This window comes from Oryctolagus cuniculus, chromosome 1 (genome assembly GCF_964237555.1).
Source record: "Oryctolagus cuniculus chromosome 1, mOryCun1.1, whole genome shotgun sequence".
In the NCBI taxonomy this organism is placed as follows: domain Eukaryota; kingdom Metazoa; phylum Chordata; class Mammalia; order Lagomorpha; family Leporidae; genus Oryctolagus; species Oryctolagus cuniculus.
Genome location: NC_091432.1, coordinates 162,138,331 through 162,154,884, shown reverse-complemented (window position 1 = coordinate 162,154,884; position 16,554 = coordinate 162,138,331).

The following is a 16,554-nucleotide window of genomic DNA, read 5'->3' as shown; positions in this document are numbered from 1 at the left end:
TGTGATTTGAGATTTGAAAGAATAAATGCAGGATACATGGGAGGGGTACTAGAGTTTTTGAAAGTGTAGTTGAATCACTGGGTTTTAAGAACTTCATTATAGCATTTTTTGCCCAGAGTTTATGATCTTATCTAATTATAGCAGTTGGAAGAATGGCCTTTTAAAAACAAACATGAGATAAAACAAAGCTTTGTACTTAGCAGTAATGCCAATTGCTTTCTTTCTTTTTTAAAAAATATTTATATATTTGAAGGGCAGAGTTGCAGAGAGAGAAAGAAAGAGAAAGAGAGAAAGTCTTTCATCCACTGATTCACTTCCCAAATGGTTGAAATGGCCAGAGCTGGGCCAATCCAAAGCCAGGAGCCAGGAGCTTCTTCAGGGTCTCCCACAAGGGTGCAACAGCCCAAGCACTTGGGCCATTTTTTACTGCTTTTCTAGGCCATAGCAGAGAGCTGGATTGGAAGTAGAGCAGTCAGGACTGGAACTGGCACCCATATGGGATGCTGGCACTGCAGGTGGAGGCTTTACTTGCTATACCACAGTGCTGGCCCCTAAATTGCTTTCTTTGATTGAGGAGGTTAAAGCTGTTGCAAATTTATCTTGAACTGGGTTTATCTAGGAAAAATGAAGATGTAATCAATGTCTGATAAATTTAAACAGTGTGGCCAATGAAGGGTAGCATAAACTCTCTTTCTTTCACCAACACCTACACAAATGGATGAACAAAAATTTTCCATGCCTGGGGTGTGCGTTTGGCACAGTGGTTAAAATGCTGCATAGGATACCCACATTCCATATCAGAGTGCTTGGGCTTGAGTCCTGACTGCTGCTAATTTGAGCCTCTTGCTAATGCACACCTGAGGGGCAGCAGATGATGCTGAAGTGAGTGGGACCCTATCTTTCACATGAGAGACCCAGATTGGGTTCCTGCTTCCTAGTATTGGCTGGCATAGCGCTGGCTGTTGTGTGCATTTGGGAGTGAACCAGAGGATGGGAGATTCATGTTCTCCCTCTCTCTCTTTTTCTCTGTCTCTCTCAGTGTCACACTATCTCTGCCTTCCCAATAAATAAAAATATAATGAGCAATTAATTAAAAAATACCATTCTTAATTGTAGGGTCTGGGAAATTTAAACAGCAATAATTTCCCACAGAAGAAATGAAGATATTTCCAGATAAACTGAATCTGAGGGAGTTCACTATTATTAGACTTGCCCTGCAAGAAATGTTCAAGGCAGGAGCCAGCCTGTGGCACAGTGGGTTAGGATGCCTGTGACACAGGGATCTCATATGAGTTCTTGGTTTGAATCTTGGCTGCTCCACTTCCACTGGGGCTTGCTTTAATGCACTGGGGCTTGCTTGAATTCCACTCCCGTCCACTGGGGCTTACTTGAATGCAGCGGCATGAGAGGACGTCTCCAGGCATGTGTTCCTCTCCTGTCATCTGCAGTCTGCAGAGAGGCCCAGCATTGATCACAGAGGGGCCACAGGGAAGATGGGGATGTCTGATGGCTTTGTTGCTGCACATGGAAAAGAAGCAGACAGAATCTGTGCACCATCCCTAAGGAGTGTTTTCAGGCAGCATTTCTTCCCAACTGGAAGACCCCGAAAGCAAGCAGCAGCTCCTCAAGTCTGGATTTGTTTTGAGTTTTTGGGGGCCCTAATTACAAGGTAAAAAGTTATTTCTTTGCATATTCATGTACCAGAGGTAAGGCAGGGTTCCCTGGGCTGCTTTTTCAGGCTTCAGGAATCACCAAGGAAAAGCACTTCTCAACTCTGAGTGTTTCACTGTCCTATAGCAGAGCCTGATAGTATCATTTTCTTCCCACTCTTGGCTGGAGTGATGGCGAGATACTTGCACGGGCTTCCCATCATGGTCATATTCTTTCAGAGAGCCTGTGGGAGGGGAGGGGAGCTCCGCAAGTCCCTCTGCAGCTTGCTCTTTCTTGTGGACAGGGCCTGGCTCCATTGCACTTCCCGGCTCTTGCTCTAAGTGGTGCTGTTCGACCATTTTCTCCATGTAATCCAATCAGCACCACAAGTTCTTTCGGAGGATGATCTAATTTCAAAAGGATTGTTCCTTTTGATTGCTGGAATCAATTTTTCTTCATACCATGCTCTCTTCCCATGGAAACCTACAGAGGCAGTTCTGCCTCCCTCTAGTTTTCAACCCTGAGGATCTTCTCAGATGCAATAAAATAAATTTAAATACAGCATTTTGGATGACGCAGTGGTGCCTTTGCATCGTGCTTGTCTTTTCACACCCAAAAGGGAAACTGGTGGGTTAGAGGATGCCCAGCAGCTGTGACACCCAGCGATGTTCTTTCTTTCTTTCGTTCTTTTGTTTTTTCATTCTTTTGTCCGTCCTTCCTTCCTTCCTTCCTGCCTTCCTTCCTTCCTTTCTTTCAAGATTTTATTTATTTATTTGAGAGGTAGAGTTACAGACAGTGAGAGGAAGAGACAGAGAGGTCTTACGTCTACTGATTCACTCCCCAGATGGCCGCAATGGCTGGAGCTGTGCCGATCGAAGCCAGGAGCCAGGTGCTTCTTCCCGGTCTCCCATGTGGGTGCGGGGCCCAAGAACTTGGGCCATCCTCCACTGCCTTCCTAGGCCACAGCAGGGAGCTGGATTGATAGAGGCGCAGCCGGGACTAGAACCTGTGCCCATATGGGATGCCGGTGCTGCAGGTCGAGGATTAACCTACTGTGCCACGGAGCCGGCCCCGCGATGTTATTTCATAGTAGGGAATCTTGGTGGGGAGGAGAACTCCAAAGAACAGAATGGGAATCCATCCTTATAAATAAAAGAAGTCAAGAAATGAGGGTGTAGAGTGATGCAGGCAACAGTTGGAAAGGAGGCCCTGCCTTGAAGATTAGCTGAGAGAAGTTGTGGGCTGATCACATGTGTGAAAACTATGAGTGGTTTTTAAAAACATTAGTATGCATGTGTATATGTATAACTCTATGTGCCTGTGTCTTTTGTCTTTTTTTTTTTTTTTTTTTTGCAGTAAGCACATGGATTTACTTGCTTTTTCTCATTGCTTCCTTCCCCCAGTCAGTGGCCTCTGGCAGCCTTGTTCAACTTCTTCTTCCTGAGAGCCCAGAGGCAGCTGGGCCTTGGAAGCCTGGTTCTGGAGGGTCTGCAGCGTAAACATTGGGTTTCTCAGGAGGGGGTGTGTCAAAACTGCCACTGCTTTGCACTTGGCAGTGCTTGTTGCCTGAGGTGGGAGACATGAGACTTGTTACTATTATCTTTCATGGAATTTAGTGAGCTTAGTGGCTATTGTAATCGGTTAACTTGCTTTTCCTCCAGGGCCAAGAGCTAAGGTCCTACGGCAAGAGTAAGAGAATGGCACTGCCTGGCATCCCTGCGTAGCACATCTGTACCATATTTCCAGAATGAAAATGCCACAGCTTTGGTCTGGAACCATATGGCAGGAGAGGGCTGGTATGCTTGGCTTCCTTCTGTCACCCTTTTGGTGAAATGAATTGGACTTTTAAATCTGGGAATTTGGCAAAATGATTAGGGTTCTATACAAGAGAAGTAGAGGGTTTCCGGCTGGTGGGGGTTGATGTGGAACCGACTTGCTAAATCAGGGTATGGTGGAAGGCTGCTCTTCTGGCAGCCTCCGTTTCTCAGTGAGCAGTCTTTGGGTTGCATACACAATGCTGCAGGCAGGGAGCATAACACAGTCTTGCTTGTGGGAAGACCTGGTAGTTCAGATGGTTGTCATTAGGAACTGGGTGTGGGCCTTCCTAAGTGAAACTGAAGCAGCAGTTCTGGTAGGAAGGGCCTCCCAGATCTGTGTCTTCTGTTTTTGGAGACTCTTGCTTGGAAAGCTGGATTTCAGCAGAAAGGGTTGCTTATGGTGGACTTTGCGCAACCAAAACCCTCGGGGAGCAATGGGAAGGGTGGAGAACAAAGTAGTTATATCATGTCCTTCAACACATGATAGAGAGGCTGTTGACTTCAGATTAGCAAGCCAAGACAAACAAAAATACTCATTTGGGTGATAATGTTGTCTTCCCTTGCTTTTGTAGACAGCCGAGTCCTACGACTTACACAGATGATCAATTTTTCTGGTTATACAAGTAATATCCAAATTACTGGACAAATAGTTGGCTCAAGAACAGATATTTTACACCACCGTTTTTCCTCTACCTTGTCAGTTTTGATTGCGGGGTTTCAGCTTCCTGTTGACTCTCCAGATTGCCTTCCATGTAACCTGATTGAACCTTTAACATCTGTTTCAGATGCAAACACAATTTGCTTATTTCTGAGTTCACATACAGTTCCCTGGAGCTTTATGTCATGTAGCTATTAAAGGCTTTATTTTTTTTTTTTTTTAGATTTACTTTATTTGAAAGGTAGAGTTACGGAGAGGGAGATCTTCCATCCACTGGTTCACTCCCCAAATGGCTGCAACAGACAGGGTAGGGCCAGGCTGAAGCCAGAAGTCAGGAGCTGCATCTGGGCCTCCTACACGGGTGCAGGGGCCAAGGACTTCGGCTATTCTCCATGTTTCCCCAGGAACATTAGCAGGGAGCTGGATTGGGAGTAGAACAGCCAGGGCTTGAACTGGTGCCCAAAATGGGATGCCAGAGTTGCAGGCAGTGACCACGACACCAGCTCCAGCTTTTATTTATTTATTTGTTTATTTTAAGATTTATTTTATTTATGTGAAAGTCACTCTCTCTCTCTCTCTCTCTCACACACACACACACATATAAAGAGATCTTTGATCTGCTGTTTCATTCCCGAGATGGATCCAGAACTTCATCCCGGTGTACCCTTGAGCCCTGGGTGGGGTTCCAGGTTCCTGGCTTTGGCCTGGCCCAGCCCTGGCCGTTGTAGCCATTTGGAGAGTGAACCAGTAGTTGGAAGATCTCTCTTTCTGCTCATCTATCTTTCTCTGTAGCTCTGCCTTTCAGATAAACAAGTACATCTTTAAGAAAAAAAAAAGAAAAGAAAAAGAAAAAGAAATGCCACCTTAAGGATGGCTTTCTTTTATTCAGTACGACCACTGTTGGGTGTTCTATAGAGCTTATCTCAGTTCATCATCATAAACAGTGAGTCTAGGAAGGAACTTCCAAGGGATCCAGGGCTACAATAGCAGTTGAGGAGTTTCTGGTAGCTATATTCTGTATTTATAATAATAATAATAATAATAATAACTTTTAACATTTTTGTTATAAAATATTTTGGGGGCAGACATTTGGTAAGTGGTTCAAATTTCACTAGGGACGTCGACATACCATATCAGAATGCTTGGGTTAGAGTCCCAACTCCATTTCTGATTCCAGTTTCCTGCCAATGTACCCGGGAGGCAGCAGGTGATGACTCAAGTACTTGGGACCCTGCCTGCCTTGTGGGATTCCTGGATGGAGTTCCTAGTTCCTGGCTTTGGACTGGCTGGCTCAGCTCTGGCTGTTTGGGGAAGTGGGAAGTGAATCAGCAGCTGGAAGATCTCTGTCTCTATCTCTTTGCCATCAAATAAATGAAAATAAATAAATAAAAATGAATACATTTCAAACATACAGGAAAATACAAAGGATTTTTCTGTAAACATTGAAAATGTTCTTAAAGGGTAGCCATTCTGTTTATCGTCTATACTGGGATACCTTAGACAGAGAAAGGGTGTGCTATTGATGGTTACGGTGGGATAACAAGCTTAACAGTCCCAGCCAAACCAGGCTGTATAGTCACGGAGAAATCAGGCAGCACCTTCACTGTCAGTTTCCCCCTGGTGCCTCTTTCTGCCCTTCCCCCTGCAGTCATGATCTTGATACAGATGTTCGTTCAAGGCAACCGTGGCAACCATGCTGTTGACATACTGTTTATGATTTATGCCCTTACTACATATGTGTGGATCAGAAACTACACATAGTATTCCTTTGTGTGTTTCTAAATTTTGCATAAATGAAATCATATGTTGTCACTTTTTTAAAACCAGCAAGTCGTTTTTGCTTCTTTTCCTAGAAAATGAAAGAAACTAGGATTAGGGAATGATGATATATTAACTAAGGTTCTTTTGTTGAAAGCAGTACAAAATAATTCTGGCTAGCACAAACCTTGGAGGGATTTAATGAAGAATGTTGGAGAATCGTACGTATCCCATGGCTGGGAAGGAGGAGGTTCAGGGCAGCTATTGGGATGTGAACAACAGGAAGCTATAGATTCAGTTCTGCCTGCCCCCGTCATCAATATGACCAAACTACAGTGGCTTGCAGCCTCAGGGTGTCTGGATTCCAGTGCTCAAATTTCAGAGAGAGTGAGAGAATCCAATTGAGCCAGGTGTCCATCCTTGGGTCACTGTTAGAGTTTGAATGTGCCTCTAGCAAGATTTAGCTATCACCAATCTGATAGTGTTTAGATGTGAGGCCTTTAAAAGTTAATTAGCGAGAAGGAAGGGGGGTGTAAGAGGGGGGAGGGAGGGAGGGAGGGAGGAAGGGAACATAATTATGTTCTTAGAGTTGTGTCTACCGGGGCTGGCACTGTAGTGTAGCAGGTAAAGCCGCTGCCTGCAGTGCCAGCTTCCCATGTGGGCGCTGGTTCAAGTCCTGGCTGCTCCACTTCTGACCCAGTTCTCTGCTACGACCTGGGAAGGCAGTGGAGTATGGCACAGGTCCTTGGGACCCTGCACCCATGTGGCACACCAGGAAGAAGTTCCCGGCTCCTGGATTCTGATCAGCACAGCTCCGGTATTGCAGCTATTTGGAGAGTCAACCAGCAGTGGAAGACAACTCTCTCTCTGCCTCTGCCTCTCTGTAACTCTGCCTTTCAAATAAATAAATCTTTAAAAAAAATTGTGTCTACAAATCACATTGAATCTGTTTAATCTGTTAAAACTAATTAAAAATTAAAAGAGTTGATTAGGCCGTGGGGGCTCCCCCCTTGTGCATGGGATAGGGTCTTTTACAGAATGGCCTGTGGGAAAAATTCACTCTCTTTCTGCTGTTCTGCCTTCTACCATGTGAGGATGCAGCAAGAGAGCTCTCACCAGATGCCTGGTGCCTGTGCCTTGGTCTTGGACTTTCAGCTTTTAGAACTGTGAGACAAAAATTTCTGTTCTTTATAAATTCGCCAGTCTGTGGCTTTCTGTCATTGCAGCACAAAGGAGCTGGATAGCCACCTTCTCCGTAAATGGTCAGGAATGCAGAATTGTGTAGTAAGGTAGCTGCTGAGAGCCCACCTCTGGCCTCGAGGCTATTTTCAGAAGAGGGAACCTTGTGAGCTGAGCATCTAGAAGAGGCAGCAGCCACATGAGAGCAACAGAAATGTGGAGAGGTGAAGGAAAGTACTATGGCAATTGTTTCTTCTAAAAGGAGACAAAGGGGAAAGTGTTTCCATTTGAGAACTCCTTTCTGGCATTTCAATTTTTATGGATTCCCAAATTCTGAGAAAAGTTACTTGAAAAATCAGAGAGTGACAAGAAGTATTTTAATTTTCTTGATAATTAAAGTTCTAATAGTCAATATAGAGACCTTACTGGTCTGAAGAAATCCACTGAGAATTTTGGTATTTCTCAAATGTTAAATAATTATTTGCTGTTATTTCAAGAGGCTGTGGCTCCCAAATACATGTAGATGGTTAAACCCTAAAGTTATAGGGAGACAGTGCTGAGAGGGTGGAAACTGAACCCAGGTGTGGTGTCTAGGAGCTGAGCCTAGTGGGTGTTTCTTAGATCACTGAGGACATGCCCTCAGAAGATAGTTCTCGTGGGAAGGTTGGTTGTGAAAGCTGAGTTGGATTTAGCTTCCCTCGCTCTTTCTTGGCTCAACTATGAACTCATTACTCCACCTGAACATCACCATTGCAATCCTCCAGCCTCAAGAAACATCTGAACCAAAGGAGCCTTCAAAGTCATGAACCAAATAAACCCCTCGCCTTTCTAGGTAGCCTGTGTCAGATATTAGGTGTAGTCATAAAAAGCTGACTACACCAGTGCTTCTTGGTTTCACTGGTGTTTCTAGGTACTGTGTACTAGGACGCTTAAATTTTTTTTAACTTTTATTTAATGAATATAAATTTCCAAAGTACGGCTTATGCATTACAATGGCTTCACCCCCCCCATACTTTCCCTCCCACCCGCAACCCTCCCCTTTCCCACTCCCTCTCCCCTTCCATTCACATCAAGATTCATTTTCGATTCTCTTAATATACAGAAGATCAGTTTAGTATACAGTAAGTAAAGATTTCAACAGTTTGCTCCCACACAGAAACATAAAGTGAAAAATAATAGATGATTTTTTAAATGATGATGAAATCAGATCAGACCTATTGTCATGTTTAATCCCAGTGAGAGTCAAGTTGGGAATTGATAATTTCTTTTTTTTTTCTTTCTTTTTTTTTTTTTTTTACAGAAGATCAGTTTAGTATACATTAAGTAAAGCTTTCAACAGTTTGCACCCCCATAGAACCACAAAGTGAAATATACTGTTTGAGTACTCGTTATAGCATTAAGTCTCAATGTACAGCACATTAAGGACAGAGATCCTACATGAGGAGTAAGTGCACAGTGACTCCTGTTGTTGACTTTACAAATTGACACACTTGTTTATGGCATCAGTAATCTCCCTATGCTCCAGTCATGAGATTCCAAGGCTATGGAAGCCTTTTGAGTTCTCTGACTCTTATCTCGTTTGGACAAGGTCATAGTCAAAGTGGAGGTTCTTTCCTCCCTTCAGAGAAAGGTACCTCCTTCTTTGAAGACCTGTTCTTTCCACTGGGATCTCACTCACAGAGATCTTTGATTTAGGTGTTTTTTTTTTTTTTTTTTTTTTTTTTTTTTTTTTTTTTCCAGAGTGTCTTGGCTTTCCATGCCTGAAATACTCTCATGGGCTTTTCAGCCAGATCGGAATGCCTTTAGGGCTGATTCTGAGGCCAGAGTGCTGTTTAGGACATCTGCCATTCTATGAGTCTGCTGAGTATCTCGCTTCCCATGTTGGATCACTCTCCCCTTTATTTATTCTATCAGTTAGTATTAGCAGGTACTAGACTTGTTTATGTGCTCCCTTTGACTCTTAGTAGGACGCTTAAATTTAATCATCATTCTTAGCAGGTCAGAGGCCTGTTACTTTAAGGTGAAATTGAGTTAAAATAATTTTACTTTCTAAAAACCATAATGTTTCAAGTTAATCAGTTAATATTAAATACTTTTCGAAGTTGGGAGCAGTGCATTCAGAATTCAGGAAACTGCAGCCATGTTAATTTTGCCTGTCAACTTTTTTTTTCCCCCAAAGAAACCTTTTATTTAATGAATACAAATTTTCTAAGTACAACTGTAGGAATATAGTGATTCTTCCCACCTATCCATCCTCCCACCAACACTTCCACCCCTCCACTTCCTCCTTCTCCCATTCCCATTCCCATTCTCCATTAAGATTCATTTCCAATTAACTTTATACACAGAAGACCAAGTCTATACTAAGTAAAGATTTCAACAATTTGCACACATACACACACACATAAAGAAAAACTGAGAACAATTTTTACAGTTAACTCTCATAATATAACTAACTCATTGAGAACAGAGGTCCTGCATGGGAAGTTAGTGCACAGTGACTCCTGAGTTGTTAGTTTAATAATTAACATGCTTATGTATGACATCAGTGACCCTTCCAGGCTCTTGATATGAGCTACCTAGGCTGTGGAAGCCTTTTTTTATATAAATATTTATTTACTTATTTGAAAGTCAGAGTTACACAGAGAGAGAAGGAGAGGCAGAGAGAGAGAAAGAGAGAGAGAGAGAGAGAGGTCTTCCATCTGCTGGTTCACTCCCCAATTGGCTGCAACAGCTGGAGCTATGTCAATCTGAAGCCAGGAGCCTGGAGCTTCCTCTGGGTCTTCCTATGATGGTGCAGGGTCCCAACGACTTGGGCCATCCTCCACTGCTTTCCCAGGCCATAGCAGAGAGCTGGATAGGAAATGGAGCAGCCAGGACTTGAACGGGTGCCCATATGGATTACAGCACTGTAGGCGATGGCTTTACCTGCTATGCCACAATGCCAGCCCCTAATTTAATCTTTTGGGTATAACAGCTAAAATATCACCATATGCAGATTAGGGAATTAGTGTTAAGGATGAATAACTTATTTTTAATTGACCCTTAAATGCTTTGTTAAGTGTACAAAAGGAACCATCACTGCAGCACATGAGAAAAAATGTAGTTCCTCTGGAGTTTGTTTTTTGGAGGTACCCACAGGATAAACAGAATACTATCCAAACATCTCCTAATGTCTGCATCGAAGGTTAGCAGGAACTCTACAGAAACAAAATAGCCAATCCAGTTAAGAAATGGGCAAAGGACTTAAACAGACATTTTTCAAAAGAGGAAATCCAAATGGCCAACAGACATTAGGGATCACTAGCTGCCAGGGAAATGCAAGTCAAAACTGCAATGAGGTTTTACCTCACCCCAGTTAGAATGGCTTTCATACAGAAATCAACAAACAAGTGCTGGCAAGGATGTGGGGAAAAAGGTACCCTAATCCCCTGTTGGTGGGAATGTAAACTGGTAAAGTTGCTATGGAAGATAGTGTGGAGATACCTCAGAAATCTGTATATAGACCTACCATTTGACCCAGCCATCCCACTCTTGTAATTTGCCCAAGGGAAATGAAATCAGTAAATAAAAGTTATCTGCACTCCCATGTTTACTACAGCTCAATTTACAATAGCTAAAACATGGAATCAACCTAAATGTGCATCAACTTAAGACTGTTTAAAGAAATTATGGAATATGTACACTATGGAATACTATACAGTGGTAAAAAATGAAATCTGATCATTTGAAATAAAATGGATGAATCTGGAAAACATCATATTAGTGAAATAAGCCATTCCCAAAGGGACAAATACCATATGTTCAACCTGATCTGTAATAACTAATAGAGCACCTAAAAGGAAATTTGTAGAAGTGAAAATGACACTTCGAGAAGCAATGACTTGAACAGCCCTTGTGTTGACTATTGAACAGGTTTTTTTCTTCATACTATTTGTTGAACTCTTATCATAGAGTTAATCATATATGTATAAAGTCAATTGAAAATAGATCTCAGTAAAAAAATAAGAGTTGGAATAAGAGCAGGAGAAGAAAGTTTGAAACTGTAAAGCTGTATAGTTCTGCATACATTCCTGTGGCATATAGTCCTACGGATTTACTTCTAAGGGTATAGTGTAAAAACTTGCCATGGGACTACAAATCCCATTACGCTGAGTGGTAAAAATGCCATCTTAAATGTTAAAGTGATCATATTAAATGTTAAAGTGAACATTTAGATAAGATTAAGTGTTAAAGTGATCATATAAATAGGATCAAGTGTCTGGTAATAATAATATAATTAAAAAGGGAAGAATGTTCCAACTTAGGAAGCAGTGCACACAGTAGACTCATAGAATGACAATCTTTTTAGTAGCACTCTGATCTCAGAAGCAGCCCTTAAGGCATCCTGGCCTGGCTGAAAAGCCTATGAGAACATTTCAGGCATGGAGAGCCAAGACACTGTGGCAAAAAATGTTACACATGAAAGATTTCTGTGAGTGAGACCTCAGCAGAAAGAAGTGGCCATCAAAGAAGGATGTACTTTTTTCTGAAAGGAGGAGAGAACTTCCACTTTGCTTATGGCCTTTTCTAAATAACTGATGGAGTTTGTGGATTCAAAAGGTTTCCACATTGGGGCTGGTGCTGTGGCGAAGTGGGTGAAGCTGCCACCTGCAGTGCTGTAATCCCATATGAGCGCCATTTCAAGTCCTCACTGCTCCACTTCTGATCCCACTCTCTGCTATGGCCTGGGAAAGCAGTAGAAGATGGTCCAAAGTGCTTGGGCTCCTGCACCCATGGGGGAGACCCAGAGAAACTCCTGGCTCCTGGCTTTGGATCGGCCCAGATCCGGCTACTGTGTCCATTTCAGAAGTGAACCAGCAGATGGAAGACTTTCTCTCTGCCTCTGCCTCTCTGTAACTCTGCCTTTCAAATAATAAATAAATTAAAAAAAAAGCAATAAGGACTAATACATATTTTAAAAAAGAATAAATTATACATAGTCAATGCCTTCTGTGAAAGATAATACTATCTGATCTAAAAATTGTTCTATAGTAATAAAAATATTTATTTTGGTAATATTTCAGTAATAATTGTAACAATTATATTGGTAACTGTAACGATACTCATAATAATTGCATCCCTTTTTAAAATTTGTTTTCGTTTGTTTGAGAGACTTAGAGTGAGAGAGCAAGAAAGAGTGCTAAGAGATCCCTTCTATCTGCTGGTTCACTCCTTGAATGCCTAAAATAGCTTCTGGTGGGCCATGAGGAAGCCAGGAGCTGGGAACTCAATCCAGGTGTTCCATGTGCATTATAGGGACCCAAGTACTTGTGTCATAACCTGCTTTATCCTAGGATGTGCATTAACAGGAGGCCGAAATAAGAAGTGGAGCCAGAATTCAAACCTAGGCACTGTGACATTGGATGCAGTCATCCCAAGCAGCATCTTAACTGCTCGGCCAAATGCCCACCCCTCAAACACTTATTAAGCCCTGGTGTGCAAGGAACTGTGCAAACAGTTCCACATATCTAGTCTTAAAATGTAATCATCAACCATATAATGTGTAAGTAGCATTATGTCTATTTTACAGATGTAGAAACTGAGCTTTAGAGGTAAGCAACTTATCCAACACCACAGGTACTTACTGATGAATGCAGGAAACAAAGAGTTGAAGCCTGAGATTATAGGACACAGGGACAAGTTCACAAACATTTATAAGATACACATCTGACATGCATTTTCATTTCTTAAACATTTGTTTAGAGACCTATATAGTGAAGAGAAGCAGCCAGTTCTATTGAAATCTCATGTTACTTCATTTGTTAGGAAACTGAAGGCTTACTGGAAAATGATGTTTTAGGAGTTGCGTGAAATGTGGAATTGACTTTTGCCACCAGCAGAAAACTTTTGGACAATTTAAAAAGGGGACTAGTGCTTCTTTGGAGGACTGCCCTTTGACATTTTCCCACCTGCCTTTCTGCTTCTGAATATTTTTGGCATTTCTCTGCTCTTAGAGTCAGTGAGTCAACAGCATGTTTTTAGTATTCCGTGTATGCACAGAAGTGGACTCTGACTCAGAGTATATAATTCCCATGGCCAAATAGATGTGAGCTTTACTGCCAGCCCAGAGAACCAGAGTGGAGTTAGGATGGAAAAACAGTGTATAATGTGAAATAACATTATACACATGCATTTACACACTTACCTACACGTGCATGTTTCAGTTTAAGTCTCAAAATAACTCTAGTATTGTCTTTTAATTGGACAGTTTTTCTTGCTCCCTTTTGCACATTCTGACAGATTCCTAAGTGATATTCAGATAGAAATTCGTCTTTGAATGCCTCATAAGTAAGAAAAGGCATCACAGAATGATGTAGTTGGAAAGGATCCCAGGATCTAAAGTGTTTCATGGGATGTTAATGTCCTTGGTCTGTTTATGGGTGTTTTGGAAAAGGACCTCATGGTCAAGTAAAATTTGGAAATGCTGGGCTAAAGTTAACTAGGTTTCTTTGCTGCAGAACTTCACAGAGTCTTCAGTATGCTAATGTGCTTTGTGACTCTGCAGGAGAGGAATGTGGAATGAAATGTTTCAATACCTACTTTACCCGAGATTCTGATTTGGGGAATGCTGGTCCAGCTGAGCTAGCTACAGTGCTCTCTATGTGAAGGTGGCTGCTGATGCCTTTTTGAGACCATGGGGGTCTCAGGGGGAAGGAAGGCCATATCAGTTGTTCTGTTTCATGCCAAGAATTCTCTGTGCACTGCTTTTCTCTGGAGGCTCACAGAAGGCAGAACTGAATCTCTATGTCCAAAGGGTCACCCTTCAGTGTAACCCAGTGCTGCAGACACTCTTGAGCTCAGTGCAAAGGAGTGACCTGCTCCTTAGAATCATGAAAGTGTCATCTGAGGACATGAGGAGGTGTCACCCGCTGTGACACAAATCTGGTCTGACTCTCTTTCTCCAAGCAAACTGGTCATGTCAGTTAGCTTGAGAAGCCCCAGGTTAAAGTAAGTTAAACTGATGTCTCTGGTCAGATCCTCCTGCAGCTTTAATAAGAAAATGTGTTTTGTGAGTCTCCAAGAACGGAGTAGACTGTGCAGGGTTGAAAACGTTTCTTAGCCATGAAGCTCTTCCTTTGTGCAGCGTTTGATAGGCACAAGTGTTCTGAGGAAAGCACTGTGGGAAACACTGGCCTAGTCCAGCCTTCTCCTTTCACCAGTGAGCAACTAGGGGCAAAGCACTGCTTATTTGAGGAGTTCTCTCAGTTCCTGTCACAGCATTGAAGCAAATGCATTGGAATTAACTTGATCAAATTTGAAGGAAGCTTTGAAGAGATTTCTTTAGCTGGCAGACCCTTTTTAATCCATTCCAAGGGCAATCTGCTCCACATATTTTGAGTTTCCATAGTCAAATGACCCCACAAATTAATTATCTAACTCTTTTATTTTATTTTTTATTTATTTATTTTTTTTTTGACAGGTAGAGTGGACAGTGAGAGAGAGACAGAGAGAAAGGTCTTCCTTTGCCGTTGGTTCACCCTCCAATGGCCGCCGCGGCCGGCGCGCTGCGGCCGGCGCACCGCGCTGATCCGATGGCAGGAGCCAGGAGCCAGGTGCTTTTCCTGGTCTCCCATGGGGTGCAGGGCCCAAGCACCTGGGCCATCCTCCACTGCACTTCCTGGCCACAGCAGAGGGCTGGCCTGGAAGAGGGGCAACTGGGACAGAATCCGGCGCCCCGACCGGGACTAGAACCCGGTGTGCCGGCGCCGCTAGGCGGAGGATTAGCCTAGTGAGCCGCGGCGCCGGCCCAATTATCTAACTCTTTATAGAGTATCTCCTGTGTTCGAAGACCATTTAGGTACTATGGTAGTCAAGAAAGTTATAAACTATATTACTATCCAGGAGATTAATATTCATGATAAATACAATGTTGATGGCAATAACACAAACAGCTCATATTTACTGAATGCCTTTCTATTTGTCAGGTGCTGCACTAAGTACTCAGATCTTTCCAACACTTTATGAGGTAGGGATTATATTAATTTCTGTTTCTCAGTAAGGATGCTGGGGTTAAGAGAGGTTATGGAATTATTCCAAGGTCACACATAGCTGGAGGGAAGACATGCATGAACATGCATAGCAGGGCATATCAGCTAATGAAACATTCCTTAAGAGTGATACAAAATGTTGTTTGAAAACAAAAAGGTTTGCTGAAGATGTCTGCTTGCTCATCACTTCTCCTTTTCGAGCTATCCCCCTTGACCTTGGAGGAGCTGTCTTCCTTTATGTTGAGGTCTGCCTATGGGGTTAGGCATGTCACCTCCAGTTGGACCAATCAGAGTATTTGGGAATGTTGGAATTAGCATTAGGAGGATAGAATTTCCTCTTCAGTGATGAAACTAAAACCTAGTCTGAACTGTTGATGTCATGTCCCCAGGTCTGTGGGAGAAGAGTAATGGTGATGTCAAGGCAAGTGTTAGAAGTGGAGAGATGGCATCTCTGAGGGCTCCTGGTCACCTCTGAGGCTTGGGGCTTCATGTACCTTCCCCTTTTTGTGGCAAAGGTGTACCACACCCACTCCTCCTGGGGATGATACTGAACTTTACAAAATGACATGTCATTAGAAAGTGATTTGAAAAACTCTGCAGCGTGTGCGCAGATCCTGACTAGTGTTGAGTTTGTGTTTGTTGCTAAGCTGACTTTCACTTGATCTTAGCCAAAGGCCAAGAAGCGATAAGCTGACTCTCTTACTAATGATATTAAGATTAACAATAGGAACTTTACAGGGGACTGGGCTCTGGGAGATCCTGAGTAGAGGAAAACAAACCACTAACAACAGCAAACAACCCCCTCAAACCATTCTTTCAGAAAGTGATTTGACATGTATGTATTTATAGGGTTTGGTGTGCTAATCAGCATATTCACCACATCATTTTTTTTTTGGTGAGAACATTTGAAATGTACTCTAAGCAGTTTAAGTGTACGTATTACATTGTGATTAACTGTAGTCATCATTCTGTTCAATAGATGTCAAACGTTTGTTTCTTCTATCTAAGTGTGATTTTGAACCTGTGGAATAACATTTCTCCATTTCTCTCATCTGACCCTCCAGTCTTAATCTTTAGTGTTTCAGAGAATGGCTAAAAAGTCCTATGGGGTTCCAGTTGATGGCTTCAGTGGGTTCCCTGTCAGTCTCAGTGACACTAATATAAAGGAAGGGACAATCCAGGAATTCTGCTGACTGCAAGCGCTGTCTTGGCTACTTCCTTGGCTCAGAAAGGCAGGCCTCTTTTTTTCATCTGCAGAATGGGGACGGTATGCATTTCATTCTTGGTTTCTTTCAGCTTCTGAAATAACAGAAAGATAGATGAAAAGCTTTTTATGTATTACAGAGCCATATACAAGTGTGAGTAACTATTCAGTCTTTCAGGACAGTTCTAAGGACAGTAGCCTTAATGACTGATAAATTGCTTTAGGTGTAATAGGATATAGAAGCAAAAACAACAATTG